The sequence below is a fragment of the Lepidochelys olivacea genome (assembly GCF_965140295.1).
Source record: "Lepidochelys olivacea isolate rLepOli2 genome assembly, chromosome: 1".
Taxonomy (NCBI): Eukaryota; Metazoa; Chordata; order Testudines; family Cheloniidae; genus Lepidochelys; species Lepidochelys olivacea.
In genome coordinates, this window is record NC_140411.1 from 22,350,194 (window position 1) to 22,371,993 (window position 21,800).

General features: G+C 41.4%; 1 protein-coding gene across 12 annotated transcripts in view; it reads right to left on the reverse strand.

Moving 5' to 3' along the window:
* The window catches only part of DLG2 (discs large MAGUK scaffold protein 2), a gene marked incomplete at its 5' end in the record, with an annotated part of 1,505,837 nt that overhangs the window by 394,547 nt on the left and 1,089,490 nt on the right, over window positions 1–21,800 (reverse strand). The gene's annotated exons all lie outside the window — the stretch shown is intronic.

Below are 21,800 nucleotides of genomic sequence, written 5' to 3' on the forward strand. Positions count from 1 at the left end.
TGGTTTGGGGTTTAAAACAAATTGTGAACCAGACATGAAAGTTGGAACCAAACTGAGTTAGCAATAATGATCTGTAAAAGCAACTGTCAGAGAAAACAACAGCTGCAAGTCTGGGGAAAGATATCTGGACAGAAGTGACAGGACAAAATGATATACAGAGATTGTGCAGCATGAGCAAGTGACAGCCCGTAAATTTGACATCACTCATATCCTTTTTTTTTGGTGCTCTAAATTGATAACCATGTAAATCAATTTCTGTCTAAAGGAAAACCTTCATGACAACCTTATAAGAGCTTAGCAGGCAATATCTAGCAAATGTAAGTTTAATTAATATCACAAAAACTGTTTACAGAACTGAGATCAGAAAGCTAACCCCTTAACGCTGAACATTTCCAATTTGTAAATAATTTGAGTGTGCGGAGTAAATGCTGTCATTAAAAGCGACTAATAATTTTAATACATCCTCTAGTTTTAGTTAAGCCAGCATTTACATGTATTTTGTATTATGTGTTGCATGAATGCAATGTTTGGATACATGTGTTAAGTCTGTCAGTATGTGTTAGCAAAAATACACTGTGTTTTTACTTAGGATTCATAATAAACCTTGGGAACACTGGGGGCATTCGTATTGGTTGCTTAATGTTGTTTTATTAATCATAGACATTTTTAATGTGATAACCTGCTTGTCCCTATATAATATAGAAAATAAGGGTGGTGATAGGGAATATAGGTCATTTGTTCCTCATGGTGGGAGTATTGCATGCTGCTGTACCTCATTGCAGTGGTGTCCAGACCCAGGAGGAAGTGGCTCCTTAGAACCAGTGAACAGTGGGCGGGGGGCAGGAAGGGGGCAGAAATAAGGCCTAGCAAAAGTTTCAGAGTCATAGATGGAAGCCTTCCTGGGTTGAAGGAATCAGGAGCAGCTAGCTTAGTTAAGATCAGAAATGCCACACCCATCATTGGGTGAGGAACTTGATGGGGCCAGCAGTGAAATGGGGACAGTCCCACTAGCAAGGGTAATAGGTAGCTCCTCCCCCTGGGAGTCTCTGGCACCATTGGGCCGCTGGGGGAGAGGGGTGCTGATTGGCCGGCATTCCCCAGCTGCCAGGATTTTAGCCCAGCACAGGGCTCTATGGAGCCTCTTTCGGCTCCATTCCAGAAGCCCACCCTGCCACCCAAACTAGGAATGGGAACTTGGCCTGACAGACATTGTGGATCTAGCCAATCATCTTTTTAGGGGGTCCTCTGCCAATGGAAGAAGGGCATGGGCCAATTGGCAGAGGACCAGGGAGTTTTTTGCCTTCCTTGCAGCACCTTCAAGCCACAGTGGGTTGAGTAGGAATGTGCTTAGAACCTAACTAAGGTATGGGGTGGAGTTGTTTGTTTGTTGCAATTTATGGCCTGTTTCTAGTGAGGTTAGCAGAATAAAATCAACCATCCCAGAGGCAAAAGACCTGGGATTTTGATGTTGGGCCTTGGCCTCATGTGATGGGGTGAGACCTTGTGGCCTTCATGGTCCGAGGTCAGACCTTGTGGCCCTTGCAGGCCAAAGTCACCATCCTGCTGCACCCTCTGTCCCCTTCACGTTGGGTGAGGTGGAGTGGTGGGGGAGGGTGCTACCACTCAGAGAGAGCTGAGACCTGGGGGGTAGGATGAGGAGAGTCTACCCCGCATTATGGGTTATATTGTAAGGAGCCCTCTAGCCCCCACACTGGAACCAATTAAATGCCTGGTATAGGAGAGTATGGATGATGGCTGGGTAGTGCCCTCCCCGTATGAAAGTTTAATAAAAGTTGCGGCCTGCTGCTTAATTCTATGCATCTGTCCTCATATTGCTGCTGTGTCCACATAAACTAGAGCTGAGCAAACAACTGATTTTCCAGTTTGGTGGCAGCTGAGGAAAAAACAAACCAAATTCAGTTTGGATTGAACCAAATCTGAAAAAATTCAGAATTTTGTGGGAACTGAAAAAAGTCTATTGCAGAGGGAGGGATTTCAACCTGGGTCTCCCACATCCCAGGTGACTCCCTTAACTACTAGGGTAACTATTATAAAAGAGGACAGAGCAGGAGCAGCAGCACCACCACCACCTTTACCCCTCCACCTCTTGCAGCCATTTTGTGAATAGCTTAAACCAGTGGTTTTCAATCTTTTTTCATTTGTGGACCCCTAAAAAATGTTGAGTGGAGGTGCAGACCCTTTTGGAAATCTTAGATATAATCTGTGGACTCCCAGGGGTCCGTGGACCACAGGTTGAAAACCACTGGCTTAAACTATTCATGTCAAATTTGTGAATAGTTTGGGGTCAACTGAAGCTTCATTTTTCAGCAAATAAATCATTTGTTTGGAAAATAAAATTGCCCAGCTCTACCCAGAATCTGAAAATACAACAGACCTACTCTCATGAAAAAGGGAAGAGAGTGATTTTCTGATAAGAAACCTGGACACTGAGTTCTGGAAACTTAAGTGCAGCCCTGTTAATTTACCATTAAGGCCCCAAATCACAAGCACAGCAGAGAGAACCTGTTAGTGTAGGGCGAAGACTGTCTTGGTAAGCGGTGCATTTCTTGTTCATCTCTTCCCCTAGTCCTCTGAGCTTCTGTTTTTCTGATGTAAAGTGCAGAGACTGCAGTGTGCTGCCTCCCCGAAAGAAAGACTGAGGAGAGTGGAGTGGGAAATGGTAGAGCCTAACGTTACCAAATTGAGAGTATTTCATTGGCTGTTATACGCTTGATCTGCATAGGAGGAGGGATTATACCTCCATTTTGAAGCTGTGAAACTGGACCTGACAGTGAAATAAGCTAACATAATCAAAAAGTAACAAACATTCCAAGGTCAGGGTCCAATCCAGCTCAGGTTGTAGAGCCTAGCTTCCCACAATCATTCTCCCTCATCTGTCTCAAAAGCAACCACCCTCATACCCCTCCCCAGAAGTAGCTTTAAAAGGAAAAAAGGAAACTGAGATGGAGTTAATCCCCTTTGGATCAGAGATGAGGTAATGCTCCTGTACCCAGCTCCCAAAGCATTGCTAAGAATATGCTCGTATAAGAATGTCCTCTGCAAAATCACTCTAAGCTTACAGAATTTAATCATTCTATATTCATTTGCTCTTTCTGAAAGGAAAAGTTATAACAGTCATACATCAATTAAGTTGTCAATGCTAGTGTGATGTATTCTTCTAAGATGGGCTTCTAGTTCATCAAATTCCACTTAACTTAGGAAAGGAACACAGGTAAATTAACACAAGATAATTTGATTGATACCCTTTGACTGATTAGATTTGACAGATAGCACAGTTATGGAAGCAACAAAAATAACAAGAGCCACAGAGACATGGCTAATTCTTAACAGGGTGCTGCAGAAAAAGAATTCCTCAGTTACTACTCTCCTTGACCCTTTAGTTCCAGCACCAATGACCACCTTTCTCCATGTTGTTGTGAAGAGAGAAGTGCCATGCAGAAGACTGCTCATGCTTAAAGGCACATTAATGGTGCTGGGTGGGGCTTGTTAGGCTTGCAATTACTATATTTCTTCTGTCTACATTATTGACGTATATGATGCTTTAACGGTTACCTCAACTATTTCAGCCTGTGGAGTTTGCTTATGAAAAAATGAACTAAATTACAAAATTAATTCAATTTTAAAAATAAATTAAAGTCTATGTAGGTTCTGTGGTCTTACAAAGGGCAGTGTAGGGACAGATTCTGCTCTCTAGATATTTTCATTTTTCATCCGCTGGGATCCATACACTAATCCCTGGGAAACTACTATCCTCATCCACAGTAAATATCACTGTGTCTTTGTCCTCAGGCTGGAGAAGTACATTTAAACTGCCCTTTGTTTGAGTGAGTTCTTATGAATCTCTTCCCAGCCTGGCTTATTTGACATTTTATTCCAATAAAAGTTCCATAAATATAATTTAGCTAAATTTTGTATCCACTCAGAGGAAACATCAAACAAATGTTAAAAAATTCAGTTTAAGACATTTTACAGTTCACAACACGTTTCACCAGAGCTCACAAGAGCTATCTGCTTCTAGTACTCTCTCTAATTTCCACACCAGCCTTCCCTTGACCATTTGAGAGGGCTCTTTGTGAAAGTGACAATTGGACAATATGGCGATAGCCTGGGAAAGTATAACTGAAAAACATCTAATTGATCCCATCATTATGTTTTTTTCTCGTGGGTTTTTTTTGTAAACTCAAAATTATTAAGCATCTTCTTTAGTGTCTGACATTTATACAACGTATGTAATAGTCTGCATTTATTTCTCAATTTCAGGCAGAGTAAGGCAGATGTACAATGCTTGTAGGTGAAAAGGATACCCTTTGAAATTACAATTATATAGAAAAAATGATAGTTGAACTTTATAATAGTTGAAGATATTAGTCTACTAATGTCTTCAACTATTATACAGTTCTACATTTCCTTTGCTCTTGGCCATAGAATCTACTGAGATCAAGAGATAGATTGTCTATACCTTTCCCTGCTGCTGATCCAACACAGATGCTTGCCAGAGTTTAGACCCAGAATGTTCTGAAACTTCAAGCTTTGTGCTGGCCAGTATATACAGCAACACTAGTTGGAACCATTGGGTGTGGCTAGACAGGTTATGGGAGAGGCTGTCACTATGGCCATTTTTGCAGCTGTAGCTGGGCAGCAGACGCAGTGCACAAAGCACTTCGTAAAGGATTAACAAGGAGTGCTCTACAACCCAGATTCTTCTCCTTGAGGCCATCAGTCTGCGTCAAGCCTGAGCAGAGATAATGACTCTGGTCAGAGCTCCTTAATCCCACATTTTTATAGGTAAATTGAATGGAAATAACAAGTATGAGGGAGTAGCCGTGTTAGTCTGTATCTTCAAAAACAACAAGAAATCTGGTGGTCCTTTAAAGACTAACAGATTTATTTGGGCATAAGCTTTTGTGGGTAAAAAAACAGTTCTTCTGATGCATGAAGTGAAAATTACAGTTGCAGGCATTATATAATGACACATGAAGAGAAGGGAGAATGGAAATAACAAAGACTCTTATTATAACCACGGAATCCCACAATTCCTTTTTTGCAGAGCCACCTTTCAGAAGACAGCCAGATATTAGCTATAACTCCTATCAGGTGAACAATATAATATTTTCCACCTCATACCTTCCTTTCATTTTTTGATCCAAAACATTCAACAATATAATCATTAATTAATGATATAGGGTTCTGCAGGGCTCCCTCTTATCACTCCTCTTATTTAATGAGTGCATGAGGCTGCTGTCAGGACTGTTTAGGAGACATGGGTTGAAATGTATTTAGTTGGCTGATGATCCACAGCTTTATTTTTTGACCTCACTAGAGCTGCAGTTGCATTACTTCGGGTCTGAAAGAGGGCGAACCGGCTGAGCAGCTAAGACTGTGATGACATCTGTGGTTGAGTAAGCACCCGGAAGAGATGGAAGGATAATGATTGAGGGGGTTTGCCATCTGGGATCAATCTGATTGGATTCCCAGCTGCTATTAGAACATCCAGTGGTAGCTACAATGAAGTCAGCCCTTCTCCATTTCAGATGCAGACTGTGAATTGTTACCCATGCCTTCATCACCTCAAGATCAGACTCCTGCACTTCCTAGGGTTGCCAGTATTGGTTGGATGTATTCCTGGAGATTTCATCACATGACATAATCTTTAATTAAAGATTAATCTTTAATTTCTGGAGGCTCCAGGCCAATCCTGGAGGGTTGGCAACCCTAGCAATGTCCTCTGCCTGAGGCCACATCTTTTATTTGTGCTCCTTGATAAGTGGTGTTTCTTCCTTTGAGAGCTGTAGCATGTCCTATGTGGATCAGAGGTAGACAAATGACACACACTAACCAGTGTGTTATGTACTTCTTGACACAAGAAGCTCATCCTAAGTATCCGAGGTCCATGACAGTTCAAATCCTATGTGACAAGATTTCTGGATATTTCTGGGCAGCGTTTCTAGCTGAGTTTCTCTGCTCTGCAATCTGCATGTGTGTACAAACATCTCAAACAAGCCCATTCCTTCTCCTCATTGCTTCTCTCCCTGCCTCTGGATGTAAAAATCAAATGCTGCAGTAGAATGCATGTGGGTTAGCCAGAAAGGAATTTACTCCTAGCAGAGATTTATTTGCCTTTTGGAGTAGAATAAATGTTTGCATTTGATTTAAATGCCCCCCATAGGATTTGGGAGGAAGCACTATGACACAAATACTGACATATCTTCAAATATAGTAGCAGGAATCTCTATAGTAAACAATAAGAATATAGATACGGCAGATAATGTGTAGTGTTTGCATTATCTCAATAAAGGCTAATCTTTTTGTGATCCTGATAAAGGGCCTGAAAATACATTGTCACATTATTCTGCCTAAAAAGTAAATGTTCAACACCCATAAATCAAACTTCTTATCTGCTCTTTTGCCTTCAATTTTGCAGTTAAGACTTTTAAAGAATATTTCCTATTACGGATTTTTACAGGCACATACTTATCACAGAACATCATAGAAGGATAGATTCCCTTTGGATAGTTTAAGGGATGGGATGCAGAGAATTTTAAGACAAGCATGAAATTTCTCATTAAATGTTGTACATTCTCTATAATTTATGTGTCTAAATAGATTTGAAGATAAAATACAATTTTGTATTCTCTTTTGAGCTACTCAGTCATTTTAAAGCATATTTTAAAACCCTTGTGGCTATAAACAGGAAAGCAGTGTTCCTAATTATTCACAATTAGCTGATTTTTAAACGGAAGCTAATTAATGACAACTTGCTTCTCACTAAAAACCGTACATCAAAACATACTGTTATATTTCCACTAGCACAAATACTATGAAGAGAGAAAATCATTTAATGTCTGACTTGTATTGTTACTCTGAGTCATGGCAAATATTTGAGGCAATGTAGCACGATATCATATCATACTGATCCTACACGTTTCACATGAAAAAGCTAAATTATTGAAAAAGAAGATACCTACAAGATCAACCACATAAGAATAAATTAATAGCCAGTTAGGGCCTGATTCTTTGAAAGTTGAGGCCTAAAGTTTCATGTAGATTTTTCCCTTTAAATTTGTGTGCCTGTATTAGTTATTAAAATGGCTCTATAAATTCCAACAAATAGTTTACGTAGTTCTAAGCAGTCACTGGCCAATAACAAGTAAATGTAGTGCTTGCTTTTTAGTCATTATAATCACTGAATAATTTTATCTTTATAACTAATACATAAGGAAAGAGTGAGTTACTTGTGTTTAATAATAATTACATAAAATCAATACATTTTCTTGAGAATTTAAAGCAACAGAAGTATTTATTCATATAGTAAAGAGAATATATTTAGGTCCAGATTTCTTGCCCTGCACTTAATCAAGCAGAAATGATTCCAGTCTTGAAAAAACATCCATTGGGAGATAGACAGGAGAAGTGCCACATTCACTGACTCATGTAGCCTGCCTGGTGGAATGCTCCCCTTCCCACAGATATAACATGGCTTCAGGTGGACTCGAGTTATTTGGCAATGCTTCTTTTTGATTTCCTGGGGCTCTATGGGGTTTGGAGTTGAACCTGCAGGTGTCAATGGAAGAGGAAACCCTCCCAACCTGCCTCACACCCCCAAACAAATCTAAAAGCTGAGTAGTTCCTCCACACCACTCCCTGTATCACTGGACCCTAAATAATCTAATAATTTAATACTGTTTTTACTAAGTAATTAAATTACTTAAGCCCAAATACTACAATGGGCTCTATTCATGAAACTAGGCCACTTTCCATCCACATGGAGCCCCAGTGAAGTCGGGTATGGGGCCCTCCCATGCTGAACCTCCTCAGGATTGGGGCTGTGGTGACCTTGTATAAGTAACTAGTCATACAATTAGGAAGTAAAACCAACAAAAAACAGTTGAGTTACTTGGTATTTAATTGCTACAGTTTACCTTAAATTATTACACATTATTTCAATTACTTACAGAATGGACACAGTATTTACCACTCCTACGAACTGAAAGTAGCAGGGTTTCATCTTGCAAACATGCGCATCAGTGGTCGCAGGATCAAGCATAGTTTTAATATGCTACTTTTTTTTTTTCCTGATAACACTCACAAACCATGTTAAACACTCCCACAGACTCTGGCAAATCTGTTTGTACAGACTGAAGAACATCCCCGGAGCACAAAATCCTGACTCACAGGAAGACAATATCTATTTGCGATTTATTTTTTAAAAAATGATTTGCTGTATATCACAGTAGCAGAGATTAGTAAGATGATTTATATTTCTAACTTGTTTACTGTGAGGTCACTTCTTCTTAAATTGAGATTAAGTTCTATTAAAATATTTAATGATCTGTTACCAGTTAAATGGAGGCAGAAAGAGCAATCTATCACTCTGCAATCTGCTTAACTACCACAAATGATTCTGTCAGGGAGAGAGCCATCAGTTACTTTTGTTCCTCATCTATCTGATGAAAGCATTTTAGCACTGATCCCCTTACTCCAGTTGCAAAGTAGAATCTATCTGAATGGAAATATTTTCTTGAACTGCCTGATTACATTTAAACTTGAACATACAAACTGAAATCAGACTTTACCTTGTAAATGGTCTTATCTATTCACAACTGATTCATGAATAACTTGCCATTCATTTTGTTACTTTTGCCTTATAAGAGAGTGAGACATGGATTAAACGAGTGTTTTTGTATTGGAAGACTATGAAATCTCCACAGTTACAAATTACATATCACCTGTTGGCAATGTTCTGAACAAGGAATGGAGATAAAAACACGATTGTATTGACTGAGTTACAGCATGAACATTACACTCTGAAAACACTGGTTCAGGAACAACATGTTCTTGGTTGGGTTCTTTCCTCTGCATTTCCATGCAGCTGTACTTCAGCCCCTCAGTATACTGCAACAAGCAGGCTCATCTGCAATGCTCTACGAGATAAAGTGAAACAAAAATGCTACACACAACAACAATATAGAAGCTACCATGGCTCCTCACTAAGCTAATGGTGGTTCTCTCTTTTTTCTATTAACATCACTCTGAGTGTTTTGTCAGGGAGAAGTATTTATAGTTCCCCAAAGTATTTAAAGAAAGAGGAATCTGGAGGGGCCCATATTTGAAATCTGCAGACAAGAATATCAGACCTTTCAAGACATGTCCTGAAGCACATAAGCTTATCTGAGAACCAATGCCTTATCCATGTTGAGAACAGGACAGTGCTCACTACAATAATATTTAAACATGGTTGTTTCAGGAATAGTTATATAGCAAGCTTTCTTTGATCAATGTGGTTTCCCTGGACATTATCATCAGGGCTTTTGGGACATCTGTGTTAAGACCCCACTATTAATCTTCCTAGGTAGTTTATAGCAGGAGTTCTCAACCCCGGGTCAGTACCCAAAATTGGGTTTCAGAATATTTCAAAGGGTCACATGGCAGCTCCTGTGGCTCCTCCCACAGGGCTCGCTGGCCTCGTCTCCCTGCTCCAGGCACGGCAATCGCTGGGGTCCAAGCACCACTCATAATGGCGGGAGTCTGGATAGGCCAAATTTGAGTGAGTGGCACAGCAACTGCATGAACCAGGTCACAACCCCACTCACAAAAATTTGGTCCAGTCAGAGGGGTGGGGCCAAAACTGAGCAGTGCTGCAACCACAGAGCCGAAAGCCAAGCCCTGCCAGCCCCACAGCACAAGAGCTGCAGGAGCCGCCACTGTGGGGTGAATGCTGGGCAGGACCCAACCGCAATGGGGGGCAGAAGCTGACCAAAACCACCCCAGGGCCTGCACCCCCAGACTATTTACTGTGTTGCGACAATCTGATGGAAAGTCCCTGTTAATAACTGTCTGGGGAACCATACTAGAATTCAGTGAGCATGGACAGTGCCTCAGTATTCGGAAGCCAATGTAACTACACCTCATAGTATTGTTGATGGAAGGAAAGACTATGTAAGGCAGAGGGTGAATGCTGGGGCAACCCGATTATCTGAAATCTCTATGGCTACCTCAAACCTTGAAACTGTTAGGCATTTATTTAATCCAGGGCTCTGACCCAATGGACTCAGTAAGTCAAGACTTCAAAGCCTGCAAGCCCATGATCTTATTTATAGGAAAACAGCTTCCTGAGATCAGGACACAAGTGCTGGGTACAAAGTAGAGATTCAGCGTTAAAGGTCGTTAGTGCTGAGTCTGAGTGAAGGCATGCTGTCTAAAGTGCAGTAGCTGAGGCCTAGAGTTAAAGCGTGAAGTCCAGTAGAGTCACATAGTCTTTGCAAGGACAGCCAGCTGTCTGTCCAAACTAGGTGTCTCTGAGGGATATGATCCTGTTTTTGATAACAGAGAATTTCAGAAAACAGGTAGGTCCTACTGGATGTGAATTACCATCAACCTGTGCTGAGGCAGTACTTTGTTCACACATTCATTAACATTTACAGATGTAGGGAAGATTCTATTGTAATAATGCCTCCTATTTCTCCTAGACAGAAATAAAGCAAACAGAAGGCAACCAAAATACAAAATTACTGTCAAGGGCAAGCAAAGGAAATTGTTTATATTTAATCTCTTGTAGTCACAGAAGTTATTTCCACAATTTTGTATGGCTTGGCTATTTTTCTTTTTTCTATTCAATGTTTGTCTTTCATGCTTTTTGGGCAAGGGCAATTTGTATCATTATCTACAAAAAGCATCCCTCATTTCAACAGTCTCTGGGTGATCACAGTGCATAAACAAATTATGGCTACTATGGCTATTCCATGACATTACTGTGTGGGTAGCACTTGCAACTGTAGAATTTTAAGTATCTTTTCAAGCACAGGAGAAACGATTTGTAAGATGCTAGCTCAGACATTTGGTGATTTTTAGCAGGCATAACTACTACTCCTAGTACCTATACACTATGGATAAATTTCATATCTGCCATATTACCTACTGTTGATAATCAATTGTCAATAATCAATAACCAATTGATAAAATTAACTGTGATTATATATTTAGTGAGAGGGTGTAGTGGGATTTACAAACCCCATACTGAGCATAGGCAGAAGGGAGAGGAGAGTCTTCACTGCTTACATGCAGTCAGACTGCCAAACCCCCACAGAACCGCCACTTTTGGAGGCATGTACCCACAGGTGAGACGAATAAAGAAAACAAGCCCAGCTATAAAGGAGGGAACAGGGAAAGGGAGGTAGAAAGGTCTGGGATAACAGAGGGGCAATGGCCTTATGTCAGGATGCTTCTAAGAAACTGACAAGGAAATAAAAGAAGACTGCAAGTCCTGGAAGTTAAGGGCTGATGGATTCAATTTAGGTTAAGAGTTTATGGACTGGTCTAACTGTAAGTGAATTGAAGAGAAAGTTGGAACCCCTAGAGAGACTGCACCAAGAACAGTTAACAGAGAGATTTTCTTGAGTGTGGATTTGTTTAAAAATAACAAACTATGGCTAAATCAGCTTTGTTTGGGTTTAACTTAGCCAAGACAGCTCATACACAGACAGGAATACAGTTACTACATTGCTAAGATGTTTCCTACAACTCACAATATGCTAGAGGTCACTGCTTGGTAAAATTCCACTCTTTAAAATTGCTCAGATAAGTTTGTTAGTCTCTAAGGTGCCACAAGTACTCCTTTTCTTTCCTTAAAATTAGCTACATTTATCCTTCATCCTTTTTCACTCCATCCATATCCCCTTGAATTTTTTGGGGTGGGAGTAATGGAGTGTCCACCCCACACAAGACAGAGCAGGCCAAGTGAGCTTAATTAACCTGATTGGCTGTTTCTGGGGGAGACTGGGGATTGAAGAACTGATACATAATGGAGACCAGCTGAGAAGGAACAGCAGGGTCTGGTATAAAGCCAGGAAATTGGCAGAAGAAAGGGGCTGAAGGGGAAGCAGGCTGCAGTCACTCTCTGGGATTAGGGAGGTGTGTTTGAGGCTGTGGAGTTCAGTAGTCTGCAGTTACTCCCTGGGAGGAGGTAGTGTGAGCTGGTACATCCATTTGTTCCGTTAAACTCATAGCACATTTTTGTGGACAGCAAAACAACAACAAATAATTCGCAGCAACAACAAACTGACCTCGTAATTCCAACTACCATTTGCCAAAGAAAAGCTTTCAGAAATATCATAAGGAAATTGGCTCCTTTGCTTAGGCAAAGGATGTGTACACTGTTCATGGATTCCTAAGAATTCCTTGCCATTATGTCCGACTTTATCATCCTCTTTCACTCTTGAGATCCTGCACTACAACCATCACCTCCACTCAAGGTGAGGGACTGGAGAGAACTAATTGTACAATCCATAAAAGCTGCTCCTTAACTGGCCACACAGATCATGGTTGAAATATCATAAATATCAGTTAATGTCTATGTGACACAGCAAACCTCCCTCCCCCCACCCCTCGCCCGCCCAGAGGCTCTGCCTCTGTACTGGTCCCAAAGTTGCTATTCACCTCAGGAGTGATAGGCTAAAGGTAAGGGGATCAAGTCTTCCATTTCGCTTTTTTAACATAGTTTTCAACTCATGCTAAAATGTACTGTACCAAGAAAGGATTTATATTATATTGCAGGTTGTCTGAAAAGTAACAAACTCCTTCATGTAGAGAAAAAGGAGCCTCCTTCCCACCAGCATAAGAGAGAATTTCTGGCATGAAAAGATCTTAAGGGAGCCTCTCTGCAGCGGAAGGCAAGTAAATGGACAAGAGACCCTCCCCCCCAAAGTCATGGTTTACCAGCTGGCAGGTGTGAGAGTACTCTAGACCATCTGAATGATTGCCCTTGTGGAAACAATAGACTGAAATGACAGCTGCTAAAGGAATTCCCTTAAAATAGCAGGTGCATCTAAAGCACATCTGTTAAATAAAGAAAGGCTGCAAACTCCGTGAATAATTAACATAGAAGTTAAAAAAAAAAAGATAAAGGAAAAGCAACATTCCAAAGTTGTTGGGCAAACTGGATCTAAACCAATGAGAAATGGGCCCAAATTTAAAAAAAAGGTGCAAATCGCCCACTTCGTAGCTCGGAACCATCTATACAAAATTCCCCGTAGGAGCTATAATCTCATTTTCATTTAAACTTGCTGCAATTACAAACGAAGCTTCACAATAGTTAAGATGCAGCAGGAGTGACCAAGCCATTAGAGGAACCTGGGTACAGCAAGGAGAATGTTCAGAATAAATGCAAATGGTCCCCACCACATCATTTTGGTAGCTGAATTTTAACTGAATCAACTATTCCTCTCATACATCCCCAAAACCCATTTACTCTGTCTTTCTCCTTGTTTCAGACAGCAGAAGCCAAGCAAAATAATGATGTTCACAATCTAATTTTTTTAAAATAGGTTGCTAAATAGTATTTCAATCACCACCCCACTTGTATTTTTAAAAAATTGGGTCTCCCACGTTGCAGAAGGGTGCTCTAGCCATTGGGATATGCTGGTGTGACGAAGTGGGACTATTCTTAAAGTTTTCTCTGAATATTGTGGGGGTGCCTCAGTTTCCCCTATGCAGTTCTTAAGTATCTAGGTAGTGGGATAAGGGTGTATGATTGTTGCAGAGCCCTAGAGGACAGCTGTGTGCAGGGGTCTGGACACAGAGAATGGCCGACACCCTGTTTCCTAGCAACTGATGTCCTGGCCCTTCTCCCCTGCAAGGTGAGAGCTAAAGGGTTGAAGACAAAGATCAGGTGACCTCCTGGCCCGGAAAAGGGACAAAGCCCAGAGGAGGAGGAGCTGAAGAGCATTTCAGTTTGGGACTGGCTGGGGACATGGAGTGAAGTGCAGACGGGACTGTCTAGCTCACTGCCCCCCAAAATGGACCCGGCTGAGGGGTCCTGTTCTCTGTACCTACAAGCTCTGTGTTAGACCGTGTTCCTGTCATCTAATAAACCTCTGTTTTACTGGCTGGCTGAGAGTCCCGTCTGACTGCGAAGTTGGGGTGCAGGACCCTCTGGCTTCCCCAGGACCCCACCGGGGCGGACTCGCTGGGGAAGCACACGGAGGGGCAGAGGATGCTGAATGTTCTGAGGTCAGACCCAGGAAGGTGGAAGCTGTGTGAGCGGTGTGTCCTGGAGACAGTCTGCTCATAGAGAGGAGACCTCACCAGAGTCCTGCCTGGCTTCATAGGGAGCAGTTCCAGAGCATCGCCCAGGGACTCTGTGACAGCTGGTATGGGGATTTTTCAGTCTCTCCTGTTGAAGCTGTTCCACTTCGTATAACTAATAAAATAGTCATTGGAGCAAGGACTAGAGTCTCCCACACCCTAGCTGATTGTCCTAATCACCAGACTGAGAGTCATTTGCTTTTCAATGACTATTAACTGTCATTTATCGTAACAAAAACAGCATTCTACCTACAAAATATCTGGTACATATCCCAGAACAGATGGATTTTAGGAAGGAGGGAAGTTTAAAAAAGGAAGAAAGGTTGGTGATGATAATTGAAGAAATTGTTCCACGCATGTGAGAGATGAAAACTCAGAGTTTGAAGGGGGCAAAGGAGACATTTTTTTGTTTGTTGTTTTGCTTTGTGGGTTTTTTTTCATGATACAGACAAAGGTATCACAGATGCTGTCATAAATATAAAGGGAAGGGTAAACCCCTTTGAAATCCCTCCTGGCCAGGGGAAAGCTCCTCTCACCTGTAAAGGGTTAAGAAGCTAAAGGTAACCTCGCTGGCACCTGACCAAAATGACCAATGAGGAGACAAGATACTTTCAAAAGCTGGGAGGAGGGAGAGAAACAAAGGGTCTGTGTCTGTCTGTAGTCGTCTTGGCCGGGGACAGAACAGGAATGGAGTCTTAGAACTTTTAGTAAGTAATCTAGCTAGGTATGTGTTAGATTATGATTTCTTTAAATGGCTGAGAAAAGAATTGTGCTGAATAGAATAACTATTTCTGTCTGTGTATCTTTTTTGTAACTTAAGGTTTTGCCTAGAGGGGTTCTCTATGTTTTTGAATCTAATTACCCTGTAAGATATATACCATCCTGATCTTACAGGGGGAATTTCTTTATTTCTATTTACTTCTATTTTTTATTAAAAGTCTTCTTGTAAAACACTGAATGCTTTTTCATTGTTCTCAGATCCAAGGGTTTGGGTTTGTGGTCACCTATGCAAATTGGTGAGGCTTTTTATCCAACATTTCCCAGGAAAGGGGGGGTGCAAGTGTTGGGAGGATTGTTCATTGTTCTTAAGATCCAAGGGTCTGGGTCTGTAGTCACCTAGACAAATTGGTGAGGCTTTTTACCAAACCTTGTCCAGGAAGTGGGGTGCAAGGTTTTGGGAAGTATTTTGGGGGGAAGGACGCGTCCAAACAGCTCTTCCCCAGTAACCAGTATTAGTTTGGTGGTGGTAGCGGCCAGTCTAAGGATAACGGGGGTAATATTTTGTACCTTGGGGAAGTTGACCTAAGCTGGTAAAGATAAGCTTAGGAGGTTTTTCATGCAGGTCCCCACATCTGTACCCTAGAGTTCAGAGTGGGGGAGGAACCTTGACAGATGCAGCAAAGGTATTAAGTATGACCCCACCATTTGGAAATTGGCCTTTCCTGCATCTCACATTCACAAGCCTAAAGCCATGTCCATGCTACAAACTTTGTTCAAGGCAAGTTAGGTTGGCATAAAATCATTGCAGTTAGTATATTCCTTTTGCACATGCATACTTGGCTCCCTCCATCAGCATTGTGTTTAGTCACTAGGCGTTCTTGTATTGATGCAGTGTGGTGCACCATGGATAGGTTATCCCAGTGTGCAACTTGCCATCATCCTGCATGCTGTCTTTTGGGAAAACTTGGAAATACATGGGAGGAAAGAAATGAATCATACAGAGATGAATGGGAGCAAAGGGTCAAATTCCCATCATGCAACTTTATCCATCACATACTGCTATCAATTTCCTATCATTTTTGCACCTTTTTTTTTAAATCCCAGAAACCTACATGGCACTTCTCACCCTCCGCCATTTCTGTCGTAAGCATGGAGGCCACACTACTGCATGGAGCTCCACTCTACTGTCACGAGGGCTGCAAACACAGGATGAAAAATCATCCAGTATTTGCAGAGCTGCAGGAAGAACCACAACAACCGGGGACATGGTGGTTTTTTGGTGGAGAACAGATTGCTGTGGGACACAGCAAAAACCAATTCCAGGTTTTCATCTGTTTTTATTAAAACTATTTGTTTTAAAAGCTTCTTTTGCTTCCAATCTGATCTTCAAATTTTTCTTTCCCCATCCTGCTGCCTTCTGCTCTGTTGCAGGCACAATTCATTAAGTTGAATAGCGTTCTGCTGGGTCTGCATCTTCAGTAAGTGTTTCTGCAGCAGTTTAGTAACGATCTTAATGTTCATGGTTGTATTTTTACAGCCATCTCGACTGGCTATTAAAAGACTTGAAAATTGCTACTGCTCCACTTCAGAAATACTTACAATGATGAGGATGCAGAGAGTGCTGTAATTTCAGTAGAGACCTCATGCTTCATGAATGACTTATAAAAAGGGATAGTTATAATTTATTGGGAGAGCAGATGCCACTTTAGAATATTATTCCAGGAAGTTAATAACTGTGGGGAGAATGATTAAGAATTAGGTGACTTTTTAAAAATATTACCATAGATCAGACTTTGCTGCACAGGTTTTTCATCGTTAGCATATAAGTATTGTAATGACCAGTATAGACAGCACCACCATCAACAGGGCATGTTATATCTTTATCTTAGTGATAACTTGTTGTCTTGCATGTTATGTTAGGGAGGAGGGAGAATTACGAGGAAATTAAGTCCTGCCTTTGGTGCTGGAATTGTTACTTGCAGTGTCCCAATAAATCATTTGAATTTTATAAGTCAGTATTACAATATGGTCTCTACTGCCTTATTCTACTGCAAAATGAAAACAACAGGAGAACAACACTTGATAGGTTTGCCACTTGTATTTCAAAAATCATCCTGATGTCAAAGGAAGATTCTGAAACCAACAGGACATCCACAGTCCATTAAATAACGTGTGAAAACACATTTAGGACACACAGCTTTGTTGCAAGCAGGAACAACTTCACTGAAGTCAACTGATTAACAATTGCTTACAGGCAGGGTTGAATTTGGCCAAATATAATGACATTTGGATTTAATCACCACACTCTGTTTGCATAATGCCATACAATCACTATGTTCTGATGGCAAAGACACACTGAAGAGACAGCTTTAAGTCTCTTTCCCCCCTGAGAAAAATGCTAGGGTGTTGGAATGTAGCAAATATTGCAGCTATTTCATATTCTCATATCAAAACCATTACCCTTTGCAAAAGTATTGTACAGGATTCTGTGTTTGACAAAGATGAAGCAATGCAGAGCATGACACTTATTCTTGGGATGCATGTTGTTTACTGAAGAACCAAAGCAGCACATCTACCCTTTAGGACAGTAACCGCAATGGGCAGGTTTACCTTCCACTCAGCCAAGCAACGCTATTCCTATGGGATGGTAAAGCAATAATCTAGAAAACCTTCACACTCTCAAAAAAGCTTATTTTCTTCGAACCACTTGACTGCTATTGTAATAAGCTGAGTAGTAGGCCTGCTTCACTTCTCCACTGCAAACAGAAAATAGTCAGCCACAGGCTAGAGTGTCAGAGCAAAGGTGTCCTCTATAATCAAAAAGCTATTTTCCTTTGAAATCACAGTAAACAAGTGTTAGTTTTCTTTATAGAATGGAATGAGGTACCTCCCTACTCTTTGAAAATTGGGAAGTATTTCACATCTGACAGTCTGGGCAGGTCTGTTGTAAGACTTTGGTGCCCAAAGGAGATAAGTGGACTAATGCATTTTTTGTGTCCATAAGATACCGCATAATGAAGAGAATAGGAGTAAGTTTGTATCAACAGTCAAACTAGAGGATATGATTTTAAGTCTGAGGAAAACAAACACCCATTTTTTCATGGTCTGTGTGCATAAAACATCCTCACTATATTTTCCACTTTATGCATCCGATGAAGTGAGCTGTAGCTCATGAAAGCTTATGCTCAAATAAATTGGTTAGTCTCCAAGGTGCCACAAGTCCTCCTTTTCTTTTTGCGAATAAAGACTAACACGGCTGCTACTCTGAAACCTGACAAAAGGAACATATATCACCCACCTCTTCCCCCCCCCCCCCCGAACTATTCACTAGGAACAATAATGTATTAAAATAACAAAAACTACAACTAGTTCTATTAAAGAAAAGGAGTACTTGTGGCACCTTAGAGACTAACAAGTACTCCTTTTCTTTTTGTGAATACAGACTAACATGGCTGCTACTCTGAAACCTTCTATTAAAGAGACTCTCAATTTAGGGATATCAATTCAGTGCCGCTGGCAGAAACTAACCTACACTGATAGGCATGGTTTCTTGCAAGATAGAAAAGTCGAATGTGAGAAGTCATGCCTATCAGTGAAGTATAGTTCTAGGCAATGGTGCTGAATCGATATCCTAAAACTGGGACATTCTGTAATGTGACTAGCTGGAGCATTTGTTCTTGCTTGTATTAAATTGGGATCCATTAAAGTAATGAAATTCTACAGCCAAATGTTGTAGCTGTATGCCTTATGTAGCATTTTTTTTCAGTTCCAATTGTGATAGGTTTTATAAGACAAAGAAATAAGGGAAGGTGGCTGCCACATTCCCTGGCCTGGGGTTAATCCCAATCTCCCCTCTAAATAGGTGATGACTCATGCTATTGTTCTTTGACGAGTGGTTAGGGAAGGTTTGCCAGCCTCTCAATTGTTGCACAGCTCTTGCTTCCACCATGCTCTCTGTATTATGTCCAGAGACTACAGGAAAGGAGCAGGGAAGAGAAGGCAGGAGTTAATTCACAGGAGGAGAGGGAAAGCTGAGGAGACGTTTCTAATCCCATCTTTGGGCATGAATTGGATCATGAATTTATTTTTATACTGAAATGTAAGGATGATGCCCTCAGGCTACACAACAATTTACAAATGTGACCAAGAATGAGTTCTGGGAAGAAGCAGAGCTGGCCAAACAGAGTCATCAGGTGTCTGTTTTTTGACCATTAAAGGTCCAGTCAGTGGCGCATCAGGGTTAAGGGAGGCTCTTTGCCTGCCGTGGCTCCGCACGGCTCCTGGAAGCAGCGGCATGTCCCCCCTTCCTGCTCCTATGCATAGGGGCAGCCAGGGGTCTCTGTATGCTCCCCTGCCCCAAGCGCCGGCCCTGCAGCTCCCATTTGCCGGAAACCACCTGGATTCTGCACCCCTGACCCCCACCCCTCTGCCCCAGCCCTGATCCCCCTCCTGCCCTCCAAACCCCTCAGTCCCAGCCCGGAGCAGCCTCCTGCACCCCAAACCCCTCATGCCCAGCCCCATCCCAGAGGCTGCACCCCCAGCTGGTGCCCTCACCTCCTCCCAGCCCCCTGAGTCAGCCCAGTGAAAATGAGAGTGATGGTGGGAAGAGCAAGCAACGGGGGTGGGAAGGAGTGAGTGGAGGCGTGGCCTTGGATAAGGGGTGTGGCCTCGGAGGAGTGGGGCAGGGAGTGAGGCAAGGGTGTTAGGTTTTGTGTGAGTAGAAAGTTGGCAACCCTATGGCCAAAGCTGGTTAAGTCAGAATGGTTGGCAGCTCCTTAGCTGACTACTAAGCATAATGCTACAATGAAATGATTCTTCTTGTAATTCATCCCCAAATATCAACTATTTTAGTTTATTTTTTATGGTAAAAATACACAGCAGTAGGAGGACTAGAAAACGTTTATCGGTTTTAAGCAGTATAACCAATTAACCATATATATCAGTGGTGGGCAACCAGCAGCCAGTGGGCCGCATATGGCCCATCAAGGTAATCCGCTGGCGAGCCACAAGACACTTTGTTTATAGCTCCCATTAAGCCGCGGTTCTCTGTTCCCGGCCAATGGGAGCTGCGGGGAGCGGTGGCCAGCATGTCCCTATGGCTCATGCCGCTTCCTGCAGCTCCCATTGTCCAGGAACAGAGAACCGCGACCACTGGGAATTGCGGGCAGCCATGCCTGTGGATGGTCAATGTAAACAAACTATCTTGCGGCCTGCCAGCAGATTACCCTGACGGGCCGCGTGCAGCCCATGGGCTACAGGTCACCCACCACTGATATATACAGATGACAAAAATTACAGCAGCTATTAATGTTGATCTTATAACTACACATTTTAGACATCTCTGATGTGTGTTTGGGCCAATATTGTCAAAAGCAGTCACTACTTTTGAGTACTTACTGACACATTATGAACCACTTAAAATAAAAACATTTGTATTTCTGGAGTCTCAGTTCAGTGCGTTACTCATAAGACTCAAATCCCAATCCTCCTTATGTATGATCAGGAATTTAGGGTTTTGTTCAAAACTGCAAAAACTCTATTGTTCCAAACGATTTCAACAAAACAATGTAAATCTTGTTTTCAAACTGAAATTCAAAGCAAATTTTAGAGGGTGCAAATCATCACAAATCAGAACTAAGTACCTTTTTGTACAACGCCCTCCAAACTAAAACTGCTAAGGGTTGCCAACCTGCATTCAATGCCCAATACTACTGAACCTACAACTGCAAGAAAAATGACTTTGAACAGGAAATAACTATGAGGTAATGGTGTTGACATTTTCATAGTGATCACTGTATCTGCTGCTCTCTGAAGTACAGTGACAGTACCCTTTAAATCTGACTTGGTAGTTAAAAATGACAGGATTTCTTTTTTAACTTACATTTACAAAAACAAAAAGGCCCAATCCTGCAGGACTTCTGGAAACAAAAATTTAAATGAAGTCAGTGGGAGCTGTGTCTTAGTCAAGGCTGCAAAAATAGGCTCATTCCACAGTGATACTACACTTTCTTCACACCAAAGGGACTCTCAACAATTTTCTACAGTATGCTGTGAACTCTGAGCACAAGCAATCTGCAAACTACAAAACAAATCTTAGAAAAGGATAGCAACACTGAATGTAATTCCATACAGCCCTTCATTTACGCAGAAATATATTTAGGAGAGACAGTACTACAACAGAAAGATCCTAAACCATCTAAGAATTTTTTTTACAATGCAAATCTATCTCAAATGCATCATCCAGAGCATATGCACTAAAAGAAGCAAATAGCCCCAAGGGAACAGGAAGGACAATGTGTTCAATTCTCTGTGGTCTTCTGTTCATTCCAAGTGGAAGACCACTTAAAATGGGTCATACTAGTTTAACAGATCATCCAGAAAGAATTCTGGAAAGAAAAAAAATACTGAAGGCACATTTATGTGGAAGTCTACAGAAAAAAGAAGGGTACGACTGTCTAGTTAGAGAGTGGATCCATACCACATATACCATACACAAGTAAAACAAAACAACAAGTATAGTGTGACTTCAAAAGAAAGTTTGTAAAATCTCATTGTTTAGAGATAACAAATGAAAATGGATGTATTTTCTAGCAAGCAACACAGCATGAGCCACATGAGGGAAAATTAATCAACAAATAGCGATCAAAGACCAAAGGAGACAGGCAACAGAGAGAGTAACATACATTCCCAGCATCTACACATAGGAAAAGAAAGGAGAATACTGCAGTAGCACATCGCCATATGGAGGGTGTGGGGGGAGAAATCTGATACATAAAGATGCAGTGGCCTAAACTACCTGGAATAGCAACACCTCTATATCATGGGTAAAAGGAAGAGAAAGCAAAGGAATTAAATACCATTTTTGAAAGAGAATTTGATCTATCAAATATCAAGTTTCCTCAGTGCAAGTTAGTGTTTTGGACAGCACAACCACCAAGGTCAAGAATTTACCATAATAGAACTTCACTAATTTGCAGTGA